We start from the raw sequence: 18,161 nt of genomic DNA on the forward strand, positions 1-18,161 counted from the left end.
ATAAAAAGGTCCCACAAATTAAATATGGCAGAACAGCAATAGTACTGTACATCAGCTACCGCAGAGCAAAACAGGCAACAACCTCAGCCAAATACAGAAGCAGGTCACCCAGTGGTAAATACACGGTGTTTGAGGGAACACTTTCAAAAATTCTTAAACAGCTGCCTATGGCAGATACCAGAATTCTTGTTCAAGAGGTGGTCTACTCGAAGCAGCGGACAGACACTTCCACAAAAAAGTGAAATTTTGTGCTTAAATGCATAAAACAACATTTTGTGAAGAAAGTAACTGGAGAACTGCTCGCTGGGTACTCTTTCCGTCTACCTTATTTTCCTGTGTCCTTTCATATGCACAACTCTTCCTAACATTGTACTGGAACGCCAATGCATTTGTCCACAAAGATCAGGAATTATCTCATAACTGCTGTAAACCTGACAATTTGTTCCAAGTGGATCTGCCTTGCAAACCCGCAGCTGGAATTTGAACTGCAATATGGGCCGGGCCATAAGGTAATTAGTTAAAAACTTCATTACCAATTTTTTTTAAGTTAATTATGCATTTCAATTTTTTGTGCAAGTAATGTTCACCTTTTCAAGTAGACCATTTCATAACTGGAATTGTGCTACCTTCCACAGGCAAACTTTAAAAAATTTCGAGTGTTTGCTGAAACACCTGGTATTGTTCTGTAAGCACATCCAGTGTTGGAACAACCATTTCACCTTTCAGCACAGGTCCTGGCGCAGGGAAAAGTCTATTTGGCGCAGCAGTAAGTATTTTTGGCACAGGGCCCAACACACGTGTGCTTACCATATACCGTGCAAATTTTGTCTGACATGGTCTATGCTGTAAGCGTGATCAGGAAAGGATAAACACTCCTCCACAACATAACGCAAAGAGTGTTACAGCCAGGTTCGTCGATACGGCGCAGAGAAGGCACCACAGACAGATCGTGAACAAACGCACTTTTATTAACCCAGGATGCAACACAGTGCGACAGTCATGGCTTGTGCGGAAAGGCTCCCTGCAAGACCGACAGAGTATGCATGCCTGCACTAAACATGACAGCATGCAATATACTAATGTCATGCCATGCATATTAGGGAGTACTCGAATAGGGGCCACAAAGGTTTTGCAGCCGGGGAAAAAATTAATGGTCAGCGCCACTATGCATGTGCCAGAAGCAAATAGGGTTTTGCGTTTATGTCTGCGACATTTCACCGGAATAGCACAGTAAGCCTAGCTCTAGGGCAAAAGTTTTGCGCCAATGAACATGGCAGCACCCACCAAGGTGCCGGCCCTCACAGTGTACCACATTCAACCTCATTCACTAATACTATTAACTATGCACCACATGCGATTCTGATCGCAGTGGCTCTTTTGCAAAGCCCCGCTATCAACCCATAAACATAAATAGCTAAAATGCTGACCGTTAATCCTAAAACGCGACACCCTCCTTTGGCAAACTCTACAGTACCATGTGGGCTGGTTCTATGAACCCCAAAATAAAGTACCAGCAAGACTGTACAGCGGCACTACATTGTACGACCATGAGAAAAATTCGCGAACGACGAAACAGACTCCAATGGGCCCATAGAGTTGCTCATTACATAGCGAGAAACTATATGGACAGGCTTCTGCTTCCTTCTATGATGACAGGGTGCTGTTGGCTTCGACTGCAGTTTTGCTAGCTGTGAAGCGCCAACGGAAAAAGGGTTTCACTCTTATACATGCTTTGGCGCAGGCTCGGCACAGTTTTCCACTAAAATGCTGTTTTGGCACAGGATCATCAACATCATTTATCGGTCCTTAAGGTCTGTTGGAGGGGGGTGGGGGGACATTGAACACAACAACGTAGGGCACTGTCAAACATTGTCACAATCAGCAGGATATATACAGAAGAAAAAGTACAAAAACCCTTTAAACAAGCATTAACAAGTATAAAAATAGCAACAGTAATGTAGAGGCAAACAGAAGCAGGCAAGAATTTTCGTATGTTTTCAAATAGGATGTGGGCAACTGCCGGAACTTATATGGATTATATGGCGCAAAGAGTTCCTCTCGGAGAAGTTTGGCAAAACTGGCACAGCTGTTCTACCATTGCACACCATATGGATCTTGAAAGTATGATGCAGTTTGCACCAAGTGGTTTGTACAGAAGTTGCACTAAAACTGTGAGGTTTTGCAATTAAATCGTCCAAATCTTCATTGGGATATTAAACTGGTGATTTGGGAGCACCTTCACAATGCTGAACTAACGAGTTTTTGAAGTTGTAACACGAGAATAAGAGGGTACAGTAAGTGGCAATTCTTGGCTTATTCATTGCTCCTGGAGCTCCCTTATGCTCACAGTAAAGCTTATTTGCCATTTTGCACAACCCTCAATGCTGCCATAGAAACTCTCAAATGAACAATCAAATATGCCATAAAAAGTGCATTGAACAGGTGAAATTATTACATTGCGACAACCCATCTTATAACTATTCTAGCAATGAAAAGTGGAGAGATTCCTAACCAGGCCCGTCGGTTAACCCCCTTTTGCCTCGTTTATTACATAACGAGGGTCTCGAATCCGGCAACATTGATGCCTTCGGGTAGCATGTGTGGGTTTATTGACCGGTTGCCTTCACCCAAAAAGATCACGTTCTCATGACGCCTGCAACAGAAAGGATGTTCCACATCCACTGCCAAGGTCTGAATGGTGGTACTGGCCAACACTCCCAGGGTTCTACTAGGAAACATAAATACCCAAGAAAGTGGATGGAGAAACGGCGCCGCGGTAGCTCAATTGGTAGAGCATCGCACGCGTAATGCGAAGGTTGTGGGATCGTTCCCCACCTGCGGCAAGGGTTTTTTTTTGTTCACTTTCATATTCATTAATTTATCATTTATTTCATTTATTAAGCACACGTAATTTCCCCTATGTTGTCCTTAGTGTCAGTGTTTGTTGGCTTCTTATGATACGACTAATAAAAATCGGGCCCCTCGTTTAGCCCCCTTCTCAAGATTCCTGTGGAGCAAGGTAGTCAAGAACAAGCATGATTGCGAAGTACTGTTTTTACTTGCATAATCGCACTTTTCTCTTGTAAAAAAATTGAGGCAAATTCTGGGGCGCTATCATTACACTGGTTAAATTTCCCACGAGAAGGAACATTTTATTTTTTCATCCCACATTTGCTGCGGGGCTACAAGCAGCTGTCAGTGTGGGACACCAAAACAAAAATGGCGGCCGACGGAGCAAGCTGAACGCACCGAACACCATTTTTTTCTTTCGATTACATTACGCGCATTGAAACAGTTTCTTCCGTATCAGTAATGAATAATATCGTTAATATCGGCAAGTTTGCGACAATAATAGCCATGTCCACTTTGAGGGTACAGAAACAGATGGGCACGCTTAGCTGCAAGTGACAAACACATGGTGGGCATGCTGCAGAAACTGCGGCATTTGTCTTCCCTGCTATCCTAATACGGCACGCTTCCGCTGGGCTAATATCTTAGCTGCGTTTCAAGCGTCGGCGTATGAATAAGGCACATTCTAATGCGTCAGTGTAAACATGGCCACTATCATTGCTGCTCGCGATATGTTGCATGCCCTTGAGGGCAGACGAGAAGAATCGAAAGGCGCCCTTATGTTGTTGACCAAAGCCATTACGAAGCCTACAAATAATAAAGCCGAGGCAAGTTTGGTTGTAGCTTTTTTTCATGGAAGTGCGGAAAGTGATGGAAGGAACGAAATGGGGCATCTGCTTACGAATGTTGGGTACGTGCAAACCGCTTGGTATGTCTTCAAGAACCGTTCGTGTAGCATTCGACAGATGGTAAGCGCGATCATCATTAGCTAGATGTGGTTCACGAGATATCGCTGCGACAAGTTCAGGGTGCGATTATTATACGGGAAAGAAAAAAATCCAATTTTGACAACAATTCAGGGGTGCGATCATTACGTGAGTGTGATCATTATGCGAGTAAATACGGTATGACAGGTTGCAACTACTGTTCGAGAGTAACCACTGGTCAGTGAAATAGAAATCTTTTGCATGAACACGTTTATTATGTATTACCACACGAGTGAAATTGTGAGCAAAGCATTTATCCTCCCGAAACCTGAAGACAGCTCGAGGCCTTATTCACATTTGAAGTCTATTTTTATTACAAACTGGTATGCAATGAAATTGAGAAGCCAATTTTTGCTTAAAATACCTTGGTTAAATGATCGAGGAAGCATTTCCACGTGCATGGAGAACGTAACCTTCTCTCCATGGTTATGGTAAAGGCCGCTTTTCATTGCCCAAACACTGGTGAGAAGACCTAACATTGTCTACTGGGTTGGCCATGCTGATATTTCATCCTGGATTTTCCTGCCATCTAGGGGTACTTGAAAAGCACTGCGCAAGTACAATTCACCGTTTCTTGGAAGCTGACGACTAGAACATTAAAATCATTTCCATACACTTCCGCGCACATCATGCTGCCTTCATTTAAACTCTGAAGTCTTATATGCAATTAGGATGTCAGTACATTCAATGTCACTAGCAAATGAAATTTCCAAGAGCAGTGTATCCCTCAAGATACACAAAACAAAAATGTAGCAGAAGTTAGCACTACGAGACAAACTGGACCTTGTTTTGAAAGTTCAATACGAGGGAGGCCTGGGCTAGGCAGTGATGATGGAATAGTTGACCATCACTAGACATGCTACAGCTAAATGTCAAGCTTACAGAACCACAGTGCGGTCATCAATGATTAATTCCCCCCCCCCCAATCATTTGCTGTACAAAATGGCCAACCTTGATGACCTGGGTAGGACCCGAATTAAGCCAGCGACCAGCAATAAGGTCCAGTTTTCACTGCTCGGTCGAATCACATTTAGCTTTGAAAGGGGCAGCGAGTCTCAACCAGTACAAAAATATTTGAGACGCCCAATGCAGTAACTTTGTAGCGCAGTAATAGAACTGTGAAGGCTAGCCTTATGGAGAGCAAACTTGGCCCCGTGGTGAAAGCGCCCCCACAAGCCAGGAAAGCAAGCGCCTCCCGCCGCCGCCTCGCTGCCTCCGCCTACTACACTATGCGAGTGCCGGTCACGTGACACTTTCCCCAGAATGAACCGCCGGGAGAGGAGGCCTCGCAAAAGGAAGAAAGCAGGATATAGCCAGAAGACCGGACAATGCAGCGAGAGAGAAGGCGCACGGGGGCAAGAGAAGGTCGATGACCTTCGACCGTCCTCTGCCGCCAGCCACGAGCAGATCACGAGGGGGAGCGCGGGGCGCCAAGGGCGCAGAGGGGGGCGCGTCCGCCGTTTATGCGCCCTCCCCCTCCAGCCTTCCCTTTACCACGATGGCAAGAGCGCTTCAGCGCTACGTTAGCGGACCGGCAAAACGCCACTGCGCATCTTTCTCGCATAAATGCTCTACAACACATGCGAAGGAAGCGAACAGATTAACGAACGCACGAGAACGTTACACATGTAATCAAGTACACTAGATGCGTATTTTGCAGAAGTTGGTGACTAGAAACAGGATTGTCAACAGCTGGGTGGCTGTATTCGGCTATATTTCACGACACTAAAACTAAAACATATCGCAATAGGTGAGTGAATGCTAACCACGACAGTAAATTACGAGGTGGCGAACAAATATGTTGCGAACAAATGGCAGGCGGCCAATGACAGTGATAACAGCGAGGCGTGGCACAACGCTGCCTCCCGCGTTTTGCGCAAGGGACGTTGCATCAATCCATGAGATTGATGGAACACCACCAATGCGTCCGTAAATTTCAACGCAGATTTACGCGTACGGCAACCTATATTAGCATGTTTCTTTTTATATGAGAAAGGCAGCGCTACCGTTCGTAATTTACTGCCATTAAGTAGTCACACTTTCTAAAGTGTGTTACAGGAGAACCGCTCTAGACACCACACGGCCGCCTAGAAGCAGCAGCAGCATAAAGAGGGTTAAGTTATGGGACGCAAGCCGCGAACACGCGTAGGGGACGGTAACTCCATTGTGGCCTCTTCGTGCTCTTTTGTGCTCGCTTTCTTTAGTACGCAACGCAGAAGCTTGGGCTAGTTTGATAACGGAACTTAGACATAACAAGCGCTAAGGAACGCGAAAACAAGGAAAACACATCAGGACGGGCCCTCATTCTTTTGTACACCCGGAGTACACTTCCGATCGCGTTCAGCCGAGGTTAAGCCTATATGTTACAGTCGCGTAGTTAATGCGTCTACTGCTGGCAGACCTGAGCGACTAACCTGAAGCTAATTAAACCATCAGGTTGAAGACAACTTCTGTAGTCGTTTTGACCATGCGAATTTAAAATAAACCATTCCTCAGTTCGTACAGTGCACACCCAAAAAGCGAGAAGCGACGACACGGAGACGTATCGACATCGGTATATTGCCGTTTTCGACGGAAAGCTTCTAGCCGCACTCGACGGCAGTTCCCCAAATTAAATTTGGCTACGAATATGGGTGTATTTTTACGCAGTCATGCAGACTCACTATTAAGCTTCCGAGGTGTACTGCTTGCCTCGTATCCCAAATGGGCAGCAAGCGTTGGGCCCTTCTATATAGCAGCGTAAACGGTGTCAATACTGGCATCGTCGCTTCCACGAGAAAACTACGCGTTCTCTAAATGAACCATCATACGCGCAAAGTCCTCATCTGTGCATGATGAGAATACGAAGAATGTTGAGTAGGCAGCACAACAACGCTCCCGAACTAGTCTCCCGCTCGCTGTTTTTGAAGGTGTGTGGTCACTCATATCAGCGCGATTCAGTGATGCAACTGTGCTTACATGCGCAAATCTGCCTGTTTTGATATGTTCCAGCATTGACGCCACCGATGAGCAGCTAGCATTTTATCTCAAGCGAACGAGGAGAGGTCATTGTACCTGCCGATGTAAACAAATGCACCGGTCGGTGTTTCGGACTGTCAGCGGCGTTCTTGCGGGATACAAATGCGGAAATTCGTGCTCCACATCTTACAATGAGCATGCGAAGCGCTTCCCTGAGAAGGGTTAAAACACTTAAAATTGCAAGCAGCACGTATAAAATCAGCGGTTAGGGCTACCCTTGGTCTTCGTACTGCAGCACGATATGTAGCACATGGGCGCTGGCTCTCGCGGTGGCGGGTCGAATGGGAACGGCGATTCGTGGCTATTGAATTCGTCAGAATCATAACTCAATATTTGACAGATCCAAAGAGCTGGTGCCGCTCACATTATCACCCGAAGGTCCAGCGCGGTCACGAATCAGATGAGCGTCCGCTCTTCGCTGGTTTCGTTGGCCCAGCGGGCGAGACCGCCATGCCTTGCGCGCCTTCCCCGCTGAGGACACCCATGACGGCACACGAAGAGGTTCGTTCGGCAGATTGAACAGGTTTAGGTTTCGTTTTTGCACTTTTTGCTTTTTTCAAATTATTTCCGAATTTGCGGAACCATTCTATCAGACAAGTGCTGGGTGGGGGGTGTCGTCACGGGACCCTAAATATTACATTTGGACATAAAAAATTGCCGGAGTTGCCTTTAAAGCTAACTTGTCACTGATAGCTTTTCGTGGTAATCGCCGCGGTTTGGCATCTTCACAGGTATCGCAGTAAACTTCCAGCAAATGAGTACACATCGAAACTCATGCGCCATCTTTTACTAAGGATAAAGGCTACTAATCAGTGTTGCAATGTGGGCTTGTTGGTAACGCATTTTGAATGTTTACGGTAGCGCCGGTAGACAGGACAACAAAGACGCAGTGACACACACAGCGCTAACTTCCTACAATTGCGGGAAGTTAGCGCTGTGTGTGTCCCTGTTTCTTTTGTCCTGTCTTAAGCGCGCTACCGTAAACATATTCAAGATACTGATCCGAAGCAGCAGTGTGGCGAACTACGGTCAAATATTTGCCGCGTCAGTCAAGGGCCGCTAGACGTCGCGTTTAACCGTCGGGAATGAGACGAATCACCGGCGGAAGCACACCCTGCCTACGATTCCTCGCGTTTTCCAACCGGCGTCACAGAATTCAAGAAGGGACACACTCGGTGAAAACTGGCAGCAGGAAACAAGTCACGGCTCTTGTTAAGCCCATCCGTTAGCTGACGCGAGCATCGGAAAACAAAGCATGTGAGAACTTGCAGCCGTTTATTCTTTCCCGCTAAAACAAAAGGTTTGCGTATAAATGAACTTATACTTTGCGACTTATTTTCCTTGCGTTACCTAGCAACAAGCTAACGGCGCGTCAGACGCATGTGTCATGCGCCAGACAGGCCACCAAAGCCAGCGAGGTCGCTGGGGCATGTGAAGTTCAGCGATCCGTCTCTTTTGGATGTAGTGTTTGTTGGGCTCCCGGCGTATTCTTGAGTTCCTTCTGCACTTCGACACGGCACCACTACACTGTTGCACTACGGCAAGGTGAGAAATTTTGTTTGACAGTCTGCGACGAACTTCAAGCCACTTTAGCTTTTACAGCATGGGCACCGGAACTTGTGACGCAGCGAAAAACAGCTCGGCGAGTTAATTTCAGTTAATGGCCTGTATTGGGTCATGTTTGCGACGCTTTCTATGAGCCCGAACATTATAACGTATTTCAGTAGTTTCTGGGCACGCTCGCCGCACCCGGCTTTGTGATTAAGTTAGTGAAAAGCACCTCGGCTATGTGATGCAGTTTCGCTTATACTGAATCTTACTGGGACAAGGTTTGGCGCTTTTTCTGACCCCGGAACTTATTGTAACTAATTTCGTTACTTTTTGGGATACTATTGAGGCACGCTTGCCGCGCCTGGGGTTGTGACGCAGAAAAAAATCAAGTCGGCCGCGGTGACAGTTCGGCGTGTACTGAATCTTAGTGAGACAAGGTTGTGACGCTTTTTATGGCCCCGCAACATTTCGGTACTCACGCTTGAGGCGACGAGCAATTGCCAACACTCAAACAAAATTACCCCATTTGGATTTATCTTGCCACGCAACAATAATCTGTCTTGCCCGCATTTCCTTTCTGTAATGCTGCGAGTCCGGTACTTCCTAGTCACGAACGGCTTGCGCGTTAACAGCTTGACAAAGCATTCTCGACAGGAAAGTAGCGAGCGCCGAGTTTTCAAAAAAGGAAACGCAAGCAAGGCAGATGAGATTATTGTTTGGGGACGAGATAAGCCCCCAAAGGGTGTAACCTTTTTTTTTGAGTAATGCCGAGGAGCTCAAAAACCGAGAACTTGAAAATTCTGTCTTCTGAACTACTGAAAACAGGCGTTGCACCCGCGCATTTCTCTTGAGTGCGAGTAGGAGGCATTCTGTGAGCGTCTAGCATGGTCTGGCTGAGAGCCCGTGTTGTGGCCACCTGTGTATACGTAGCGTACTATCGCGTCGACTGATGCCAAGTTGTTTTGGAAACGCGCAGTGCAGGAAATAATGCCCGGGGAATACTTGGAAATCCGACGTTTTTTCAAAATTTACAGTACCGTTTGGGATGAGTAGGGTAATTTCGACGCCATGTATAATCGAATTGCTTTTGTTTGTAATGTCGGCCATTCCCCACTTTCGCACTTTTCCCCTCTACACGCAGCATTCTATAAGGATTAAATACCAAAATGACATGCCTGTAATTTTTTCAGCTGATGCCGTCCGGTGGAGCTTCGTACGGGAACTACTGCTACTTACCTGGTGCCACAACATTGGACGAACGCACAGAAAGCCCGGAACGAGCATTTATATAGAGCGAAATAACTATTCCCTCATTTCACAAGGCGCCTTGCGTATGAAATTGCACGTGGCACAGATTCGATGAAGGCTTGTAATGATCGGTCGCAATCAGTTTAATTAAATAAACGATTCCGCACAAAGAACACGTGCGATTGAGCTACAGAATAAAAAGAAAAGGAGGGGGGGGGGCGAGTAGCGCAGCAGGCATAGTGCATCTCAGCCGGCGTTCATAATGCGCGCGCCCAAAACCGAAACCGGAAGTTGATCTCATCCGCTTGGTGCGCTACAGTCAATTCGGCCGCTGGGCTCTATGGGAGTGTCCGCTCTTGTTGAATCTCTCTATGCCGGCATCCCTAAGAGAGCATACAGTACGCCTTGCACAACGCAGGCGCCCTGCTCTAGTCGAATAGTAGCGGAACGTTTTGGAAAGGACCGCGCGCGCTGCTCGATAACGGGGCCATGGAAGGGTTTGCGCGATTCGTGATGCGCACAGACGCAAACTGCTGCAAACGCCGTATACTGCGTTTCAACAGGACGGTGCGGTGCCAAAAACGTGCTCAACGTACGGCTGCAGCTCCACGTTTAAAACTGTTTGCGGCATGGACTTCGGTGTACACCGTGAACATCACTAAACCTTACGTTGCTGACGAACTCCTACACCATCGGCCCTCTTTTGCTGGTGGCAGCAGCGCATGCCTGACTTCACGTACTCGTTTATGGCGCAGTAGCATTGGGCCAACACTGACTGTGCGACTATTTATTCATACTAGACCGACAACGACGCAACCTACGACCGCGAGACTTAGTTTGACGGCCCTGACGGGCTTTCGTGCCGACTGCGCACACAAATTCAGCCTGCCGACTATCGTTCCATCGGCCGCTGAGCGAACGGACAAGGCGATAGCCGCAGCACCTTCGCGCTCGAAATCGGTTGAGACAAGCTTCTTATGTTGAATTGCACTAATTTAGACCCTCCCAAGCCGTGCAAATGACGTTTGAACTGATGTCACACCACGCACATTTGTCTGCGTACGCTTAGCTGTGTATTTGTCTTAGCTCGTGCAGATTAGGATAGGTGCAGTTCAGACGAAGCAAACTACTTTTATAGGTCAGGTCACTCGATACTGACTTGAAATCCATCGCTCTTGGTACGGTGCGCACAAAGTAAGCGGGAAGCGGCGACACAGCGCTGTGCCAGCATTAGTACATCACCGTTCCCGACGGCTGCCAGTCGCATTCACTCGCGGGTCTGTACGAGTTATGCTGACCCATGTATTCCGGAGATGCACAGCCTACCTCAACGTCGAACGGGAAACAAGGGAGAAGAGATTTACAGCAGCGAAACTACCTCGCTCAGTTGCAAACGCCGTCAGCAATGTCATTCGCGTTTTCGCGAGAACTACACGCCTTATAAATGAACGTTATTGCGCTCATAGTTTTCTCTAACAATACTTTATGGAATGCGCAAACTAAGTAAACCGGTTAAAAGCGAGAACCAATAATAAACGATCGTCGTTGGGGATTGGCCCTCCCAGGGTGAAACGACATAGCCACAAATGTGATTTGCAACCAAACCCGCTAGTGATTCTACGAAAGCTTATATTGCAACAAATGCTACGCTCCGCTGGCACTTTTACAGGCTGCCAAGCAGAACAGAGCACGTGCGTGGGCACGAATCACGCTCCGCCTGCATGTCTACAATGCCGCCTGACGCGTCCCGAGAGGCCGTCAAAGCGGGAACCTCGAAGCAGCAGATAGTGCCAAAAGAGCGCCTAGTGGAACACTCCGCATAGAACTTGCTACCACCGCACTACGCTAAATCTGTAAGCAGACACGCAACTGCGCTACACAAGACGTCTCAGCAAGGCAGATCGGCGGCAAAATCCAAGCAAAGCCAATCGTCCTTAAGTGCCGCCGTACTCGGAACGCCACCAACAGTCGTTCAGTCAACGAACACACATAAGGATCTCAAAGCCTCATGCGAGATATCAAGTGAAAGAATCAAGTCATGCTCCCAAATAACTCCCAAAAGTAGGGGGGAGCGAAATTTCGAATACGAATCGGAGTTTCTCCGCACTGCGATTCCAGAATTTACCATTCGAAATTATTAAATATTCGAGCCGCGAGGGAGAGAAGGTCGAACGTGGGGATTCTTCCGATGTTACGGAGTATTTTTCGAATACTGTCGAAAGCGAATCAAATATCGAATGCTTTAAAATAAGTATGTTTCATCAATACAAAACAGGTGGCATACCAGTATCCACTACATTACAAAGTTCATTACACTGCGCATTAGGAAGCAAGCTTTACCAAATCCTCAAATCGAGCATTATAAACATATAAGCAGGATTCTTCTGAGCATGTGTGATAGCGCATTATCAGAATGAAGTTTTAAGAGGCCGTCTTGCGAGCCCGTTAGCACCGGTGTAACAGACACTAAAACCCGTGTCACACGGGCACCCACGAGCGCGAGACTTCCTAAGGAAGTTCGATCTCAAGGAAGTTGTGTCACACGGCCAATAACGAGTTTAAATGTAGCCACCAGAGGCGCATTGAGCAGTGTTTGGTTTTTGTACAAGTACAGCAATGTCACTTCTAATTACGCTCTTTGCAATTAAAATCAACGCTCCTTCCATTAGAATATTATTTAATACATTTGATGCGAAAGACACCTCATTAAGAATCGAAGTGCGCTCGCTAAGCACAGCAGTGCTGACAGCGGTACTAGTCAGCACTGAGCTGTGTGTTTTCCTTTGCGGCATGGCTAGCCCCCATAGCGTAGCGAGTAGGCTCTGCGTTCTGCTGCTCGAACTGCTGCAAACTATACTCAAAACGCAACATTTCGTGCACGGTGACCTCGTGGGCTTTCCTTTTATTTTGTCGACTGTGCCGGTGTCAGTCACGAGGGAACACTGCATGACTAGCACGCCAAAGGCTACGTTCGCACGAACCCGACGCGAGCGGGTCGAGTCGGGAATCGAGCTGACCGAGCGCGACGTCACCGGAACTCGCTTCTGACGGGTATGGACGACGACGGCACACAGCGTCGAGCCGAGACATCAAATCGTTCGAACTAGGCTTGAGGTTCCCGCTGCCATCTGAAACCGCTCTATTCCATGGGTCCTATCGCCACGATACGGCTGCACTGCACATTGCCTTGTCCTGATACTATTCCCGCTGCCCGCGCATATATCTCGACGTCCCAGCGTTCCCGCGCTAGTCTCGGCGCGGGCAAATGCCCGGTGCAAACGGGTCGCGAGCTGGGTCAACGTATACCCCGTGCAGTTGGGACCAGCTAGCGTTTACATGGAACTCCACAGGCATATTCCAGCCCGACAAGCCAACCCGATTCTGTAGGTTCGTGCACATGCACTCAAAGAGAAAACTATTGCGCCAAGCGGCCTAGGTCGAGAGCACTGTGCAGCAGCAAGCAGAACAGTTGCTGAATTGTGCTTGAACTTTAATTTAATCCAATAGAAATTTTCTCGACACACACAACTTTAATTTTATTGAAAACAATAATTAAGTTCTCAGTTTTGCAGCAAGTATGGGCACGAGGGTACGTCCTTCAGCCGCCTATCTCCGTCGACCAAAAGCTCCATTAAACTAGCTAGACGACGGAGTTAAAAGGAGTTTGCGGGTGCCCGTGTAACAGGGGTATAAAACGGTTATGTGCGCGAGTACAGCGATGAAAGTAAATAAAGCGCTTTCTGTAGTTGGCATGGCTAATTGAGATGGTACCACTATTACATCAAATGCAGCGATCAAGCTGATTCGGGTGTAATTACACACTTGCAAGGTCGATAAATAGTACCAAACTATACCCATTGCCGAATGTCACGTCTGAGCGAAGTTTGGCTCCCGAAGTGACACAGCACGCTCTATGTAACTATTTACGTCCACTGTCACAGGGGTGAAATTTGCTTATTATGTACAGCTGGCAATGTGATGATTAATGGAGTTAATTGGCGCAAAAATTCTGGAGATTCACACGCCAGAACCACGATATGATTGTGAGGCAGGCGTTAGTGGGGAGCCCGGATTAATTTTGACAAGGATCCCTGAAACGGTTCGGACAAATTTTGTAGACGCGTAGGGTACAGCTACAGCAAATAATTCGCGCCCCAATCTCATTAAGAGATGCTATGGACGATTACAATGTACCCTCCTCCATAGAATTGCATTTGCGCAACTCGTTCGCCGAGTGACCGGGGCTCAGCTCCGCCTTCACTGGCTCTGCGCGTCATCATGGGACGTCGTGTTGTCTACTTCCGGTTGTCTTGCAACCAGCGCGCGAAGCCTCTACAACCTCTCCGCCTGCCGCCTGGCAGTCGAACACAAGCGAGAGCTATCGAAGCAGCGTGCGTTGCGAGCATTCTGTCGCAGCGGCGGGCATGTCCAGAATTCCAGTAACCACAGGCGGGCTGGGCGTTTAGACAGATGGGTGGAGGCGTATACTAAAGCCCCTCCATACTGCTATTGCTGTGATGAAGGAGCTTTAGCGTAGACGTACGTGAGCGGCCTGATCGGTCTGCGCGGTCCAGCCACCTGGTGGCGCAGAGCATAACTAGCCAAACAAAGCCAATACTGCTCTAACGAAGTGTAAATTTGAAACATTTCGAAAAAGAACCTGTTCACGATTACACTCCTGCCTCTGCTCATCCCGTGAAACGAGCAGGCCTAGTGAGCTTGCGCTTACCCGAATACCGGACACGCTAAGCACTATTGTGGTAATCCTCCGGCGTAAATCCTGGCGCCGATCGGATACCGATAGTCCGATGCGCTGCATCCACTCGTCTGCTGCCTTGTCGAGGGACACAATGTCGCAGCTGTACAGGCGCCCAAATCTTTAACTGGTGTGCGGGAGCGGCGACTTTTCCGGGCGTCAGCGCCGTATGACGAGGCGAGGCTGGAAACAGCCTAGTAGACGATGGGCCCAGCTGAGCGCGCATTGTCCGCATGCGCTTAGCCTCAGACTGTTTCCAGCCTCGCCCGTCAAACGGCGCTGACGCACGGAAAAGTCGCCGCTCCCGCACACCAGTTAAAGATTTGGGCGCCTGTACATATTGCCAGTCGCTACGTTTGCAGCCCTCAACGTAACAGGGGGCGAACCATGCTGCTCGCGAAAAGGAAGATCGAGACCAACACTGACCGCGGGGCTCTCGTCAACACGGCGCACATTGTAACACAAGCAGACGACACTTAGTGTGCCGCAAGTCCTGAGTGAAGTCCTTCCGCTGTCTTTTTCAGTTTCTTTAGAAACACATTGACATTTCAAGTATTATGAACATTTTTTCGCCATAAAGTTCCAAAAATCGATGACGCGCCCTGGTCAGCCAATCAGATAGCTCGACCTACTCGCGTCATATGGTCACCTCGCGCCACCTGGTCAGGGGCAGCTGAAAACTCAGCCGAGGGGCTTGCTGTGATCGCTAGCGATGTACACTGAAAACCTTGTAATTACACGCTTTACGTGAAGCACTTAGAAGTGTCAATGTCCACCCTAATGCCTCAGTACGTTTGTACAAAATCGTTTCAGGGTCCTTTCAACGGGCACTCTATGCACGGTACACAGGTGTCCTTGCATTTGGACACTCAAAATGTAGCCGCCGCGCTCGTGATATGACCCCGAGCCCTCGGGCTCAGCACCACAACACAAAAGGCACTACGACAGGTATATACGAAAACATTCGAATTTGCGAATAGTGACTATTCGATTCGGATTCGTTCTGAAGTTTCAAAAATATTCGCACGCCGCTAAAAAAATTAATCACGGAATACTATTTCACAAAGGCAGGAACTATACGAGTGCTGAAAACCGCAGTTGCCTCCTGTGAGCAGACAAAAAGTTGGTAATTGTCCGCATCTGTTATTACCCTTATGTAGGCAGCAGCGCTGGCGGCACCATCTTTTAACTTCAGTGCACGGAACTACAATGGCCGACTACGTGCTGCTTAGCTGCTGGCATAAATGCAACAGGAGCAAAAATATATAGTCATTTCTCTCCTTAAACAAGAATAATCAGGCAAAACAAGCGTTTCAAGTGCGTCACACAGTCCTGATAGTCATTGTTCCGGCATTCCATGGACAGCAATATATGGAACAAGCTGCAATGTCCTAATGTAAACCCTCTCACGGTCTTCAAACCAAGGGCTGCTGTCCTGGGCAGTCGCTCAGAGTACGGAGACAAAGCACTCGTGAAGCTGCTCACATCTCGGCACCGCGTAGGCAACTAAAGTGGGTGCGGCTGGCCACGCGGCGATCTCGGAGGGACGAGCCTGCCAGCCGACTGCGCCCTCTAGTCTAGATACAAGCAAGCAGCGCACGCGAGGACAGGAGCAGGCTAGGAGGGGATTTGGAGCGCGGCAGGGGAAGACCTCCCCCTCCTTTCTACAGCAGCCAATTCAGCCACGGGGCTGCGCTGAAAGAAAAGAAAACAAACAGGCGGCATTCCAGTCGAGGGGCGGCATCCATCTCTGCTGGGGCTGGTCGAGCTCAAGCAGCAACTAGAAGAGAGGGCTGGCCACCGGAAACGTTCGTCATGTGGGGATGGCGGCGGCGCCACATACGAAAACGGAGATGTAGCGCCGCATGGCTTGACGAAAGACAGACAACACCAACGACCAAAGCAGCCGTCCCGCCACTTGCTGCCTCCGCTGGCGAGCGGAGTTGCGCTTTAGTCGCCAAGCATCGATGGGAAACGGCCAGAGACAGATTATGCACCGCAGCTGAATGCGTCAACCGGTATAACGAAGCGACAGAGGAATAGAACATAAGAGGAACTTGGATCTGCGAAAACCTAAAAACGCGGTTTATTTAACACGCATGTCTGACACTACTCTAGACAGCACGCCGACGCGACAGGCGAAATATTGAACTCAAACCATCCAGTAATTACACGTAGCACAATTTGCAACAGATTCTTTGTCGAGATTAGTCTGAGGGAAGCTAAAGGCAAGACGGAAAAGTTGCAAGGGGCAACTTTTCCGTCTGTCACATGCTAAGTGTGCGCTTAACTGGCCACTTCAAGGTACCGCCAGGGCACTTCGCCCACGACCTTACAACGGTGATACCGATTCAGCACGACAGAACCTTTGGGCCCCTTGCGGGATTGTAGGCGAACCGGCGCACAGTATCCACGCATAAAGCCAGTAATGCATATCGTATGTTCCGAGTAGTCGTGTTTTGCTGGAGGAAATGCAGAATTAAGGACAAAACGAGTTGAATATCCTGAACGTAAAAAAATACTAGGCGTTGGTTTCTTCCAACTTTCTAGATCTCAAGCTGCGAAACGGGCATCGATACGGGAGGAAAAGCAGAACACTGCAGCCAAGGAAATCCGGGGGGAAAAAGCTCGAAATATGCATGATATGGCAGGCGCGCGGCGACCCCAGGCGGTGCGTGAGAGAAGAGGCGCCGCGGCGAAGAAGCCCCTCACAAAGCGCGCCGACGGAGGTCATCCCGCAAGAGCGCGGCGCCCGAGGAACGCAAAATCCGGTCCCGGGTCATTGAGAACGCCAGGAATGCGCCGCGGGTAAGTGAGCCAGTAAGGCTGCCACTCCTCGCCCAGTCCGGCTGCTGACCACGCGCCGGGCAGACCGTTCCGCGAAACGCCGCCATCTTATGCTAGCCCACGTGCATCGACGCCCGACTTGACCTGAAGACCCATCGCAAGGCGCCAACGAGCCTCCTCTCGTGATACGACGCAAAGTTCGCTCCTTTCCTACGCTGAACTCGCTGCCAAGTTCCATTTGACAACGCAGTCGGAACACGAGCACTGAGGCACGCTCGCCACAGCGGATTCCCGCGGATCTTTACCATGGAGTTTTGGCGCCAAAAAATCGGGGAGGGGCGCCGCCCGGCAAACCGATAGAAAGGCGGGAAAGATAGTGAGCCTCGCGATGCAGAGAACCGGGCCCGCAAGGTCAGGCCGGGCATCCCCGCACATCACGTGACGCTCCCAACGGCGCATGCGTCACGGGGTCCGCGGCCATGCGCCCATTCTGGCGGTCGATGACACCGGCCCTCGCCCAGTCACCCTTCCTGCTCCCCCTCGCCTCTTCGACAGCGCGGAGAGTAAACACAGCGATCAATCAACACCATCTCGAGGCTCTCACCAGGGCGCTCTTCCCTAGACGTGCAGCCGACATCCATGCGCCACGCACCAAGACCTGCGTGCACGATGTTAATACGCGGCAACACACGACTGCCTTTAAGAGAACATGGAAAAAATCCTGCTAGGCGGACGCCGGATGACCTTTGCGACATGCTCGGCTGTCATGGCCACAGCTGAACATTTTATACTGGCTGGAGACATCATTAGGGCGTCATATTGGAAACTTTGGCAAGCTGGTTTTCGATTCAAAATACGGGTGATCTCACTAAATACTCGTGAAATAAGCGCAACAAATCCATACATTGAGAAACAGGAAAATACTGTTAAGTACTACAGCTGGCTGCACACAGCCAACACCATCC

General features: G+C 49.0%; 1 protein-coding gene and 1 non-coding gene across 11 annotated transcripts in view; one reads left to right on the forward strand and one right to left on the reverse strand.

Annotated features, from left to right (window-relative positions):
* Positions 1-18,161, reverse strand: part of LOC135911030 (serine/threonine-protein phosphatase 4 regulatory subunit 1-like) — a 192,665-nt gene that overhangs the window by 78,405 nt on the left and 96,099 nt on the right. The gene's annotated exons all lie outside the window — the stretch shown is intronic.
* TRNAT-CGU (transfer RNA threonine (anticodon CGU)) lies at positions 2,771-2,843 on the forward strand. The gene has a single exon. It is a non-coding gene; the product is annotated as a tRNA-Thr (tRNA).

This window comes from Dermacentor albipictus, chromosome 1 (genome assembly GCF_038994185.2).
Source record: "Dermacentor albipictus isolate Rhodes 1998 colony chromosome 1, USDA_Dalb.pri_finalv2, whole genome shotgun sequence".
NCBI lineage: Eukaryota > Metazoa > Arthropoda > Arachnida > Ixodida > Ixodidae > Dermacentor > Dermacentor albipictus.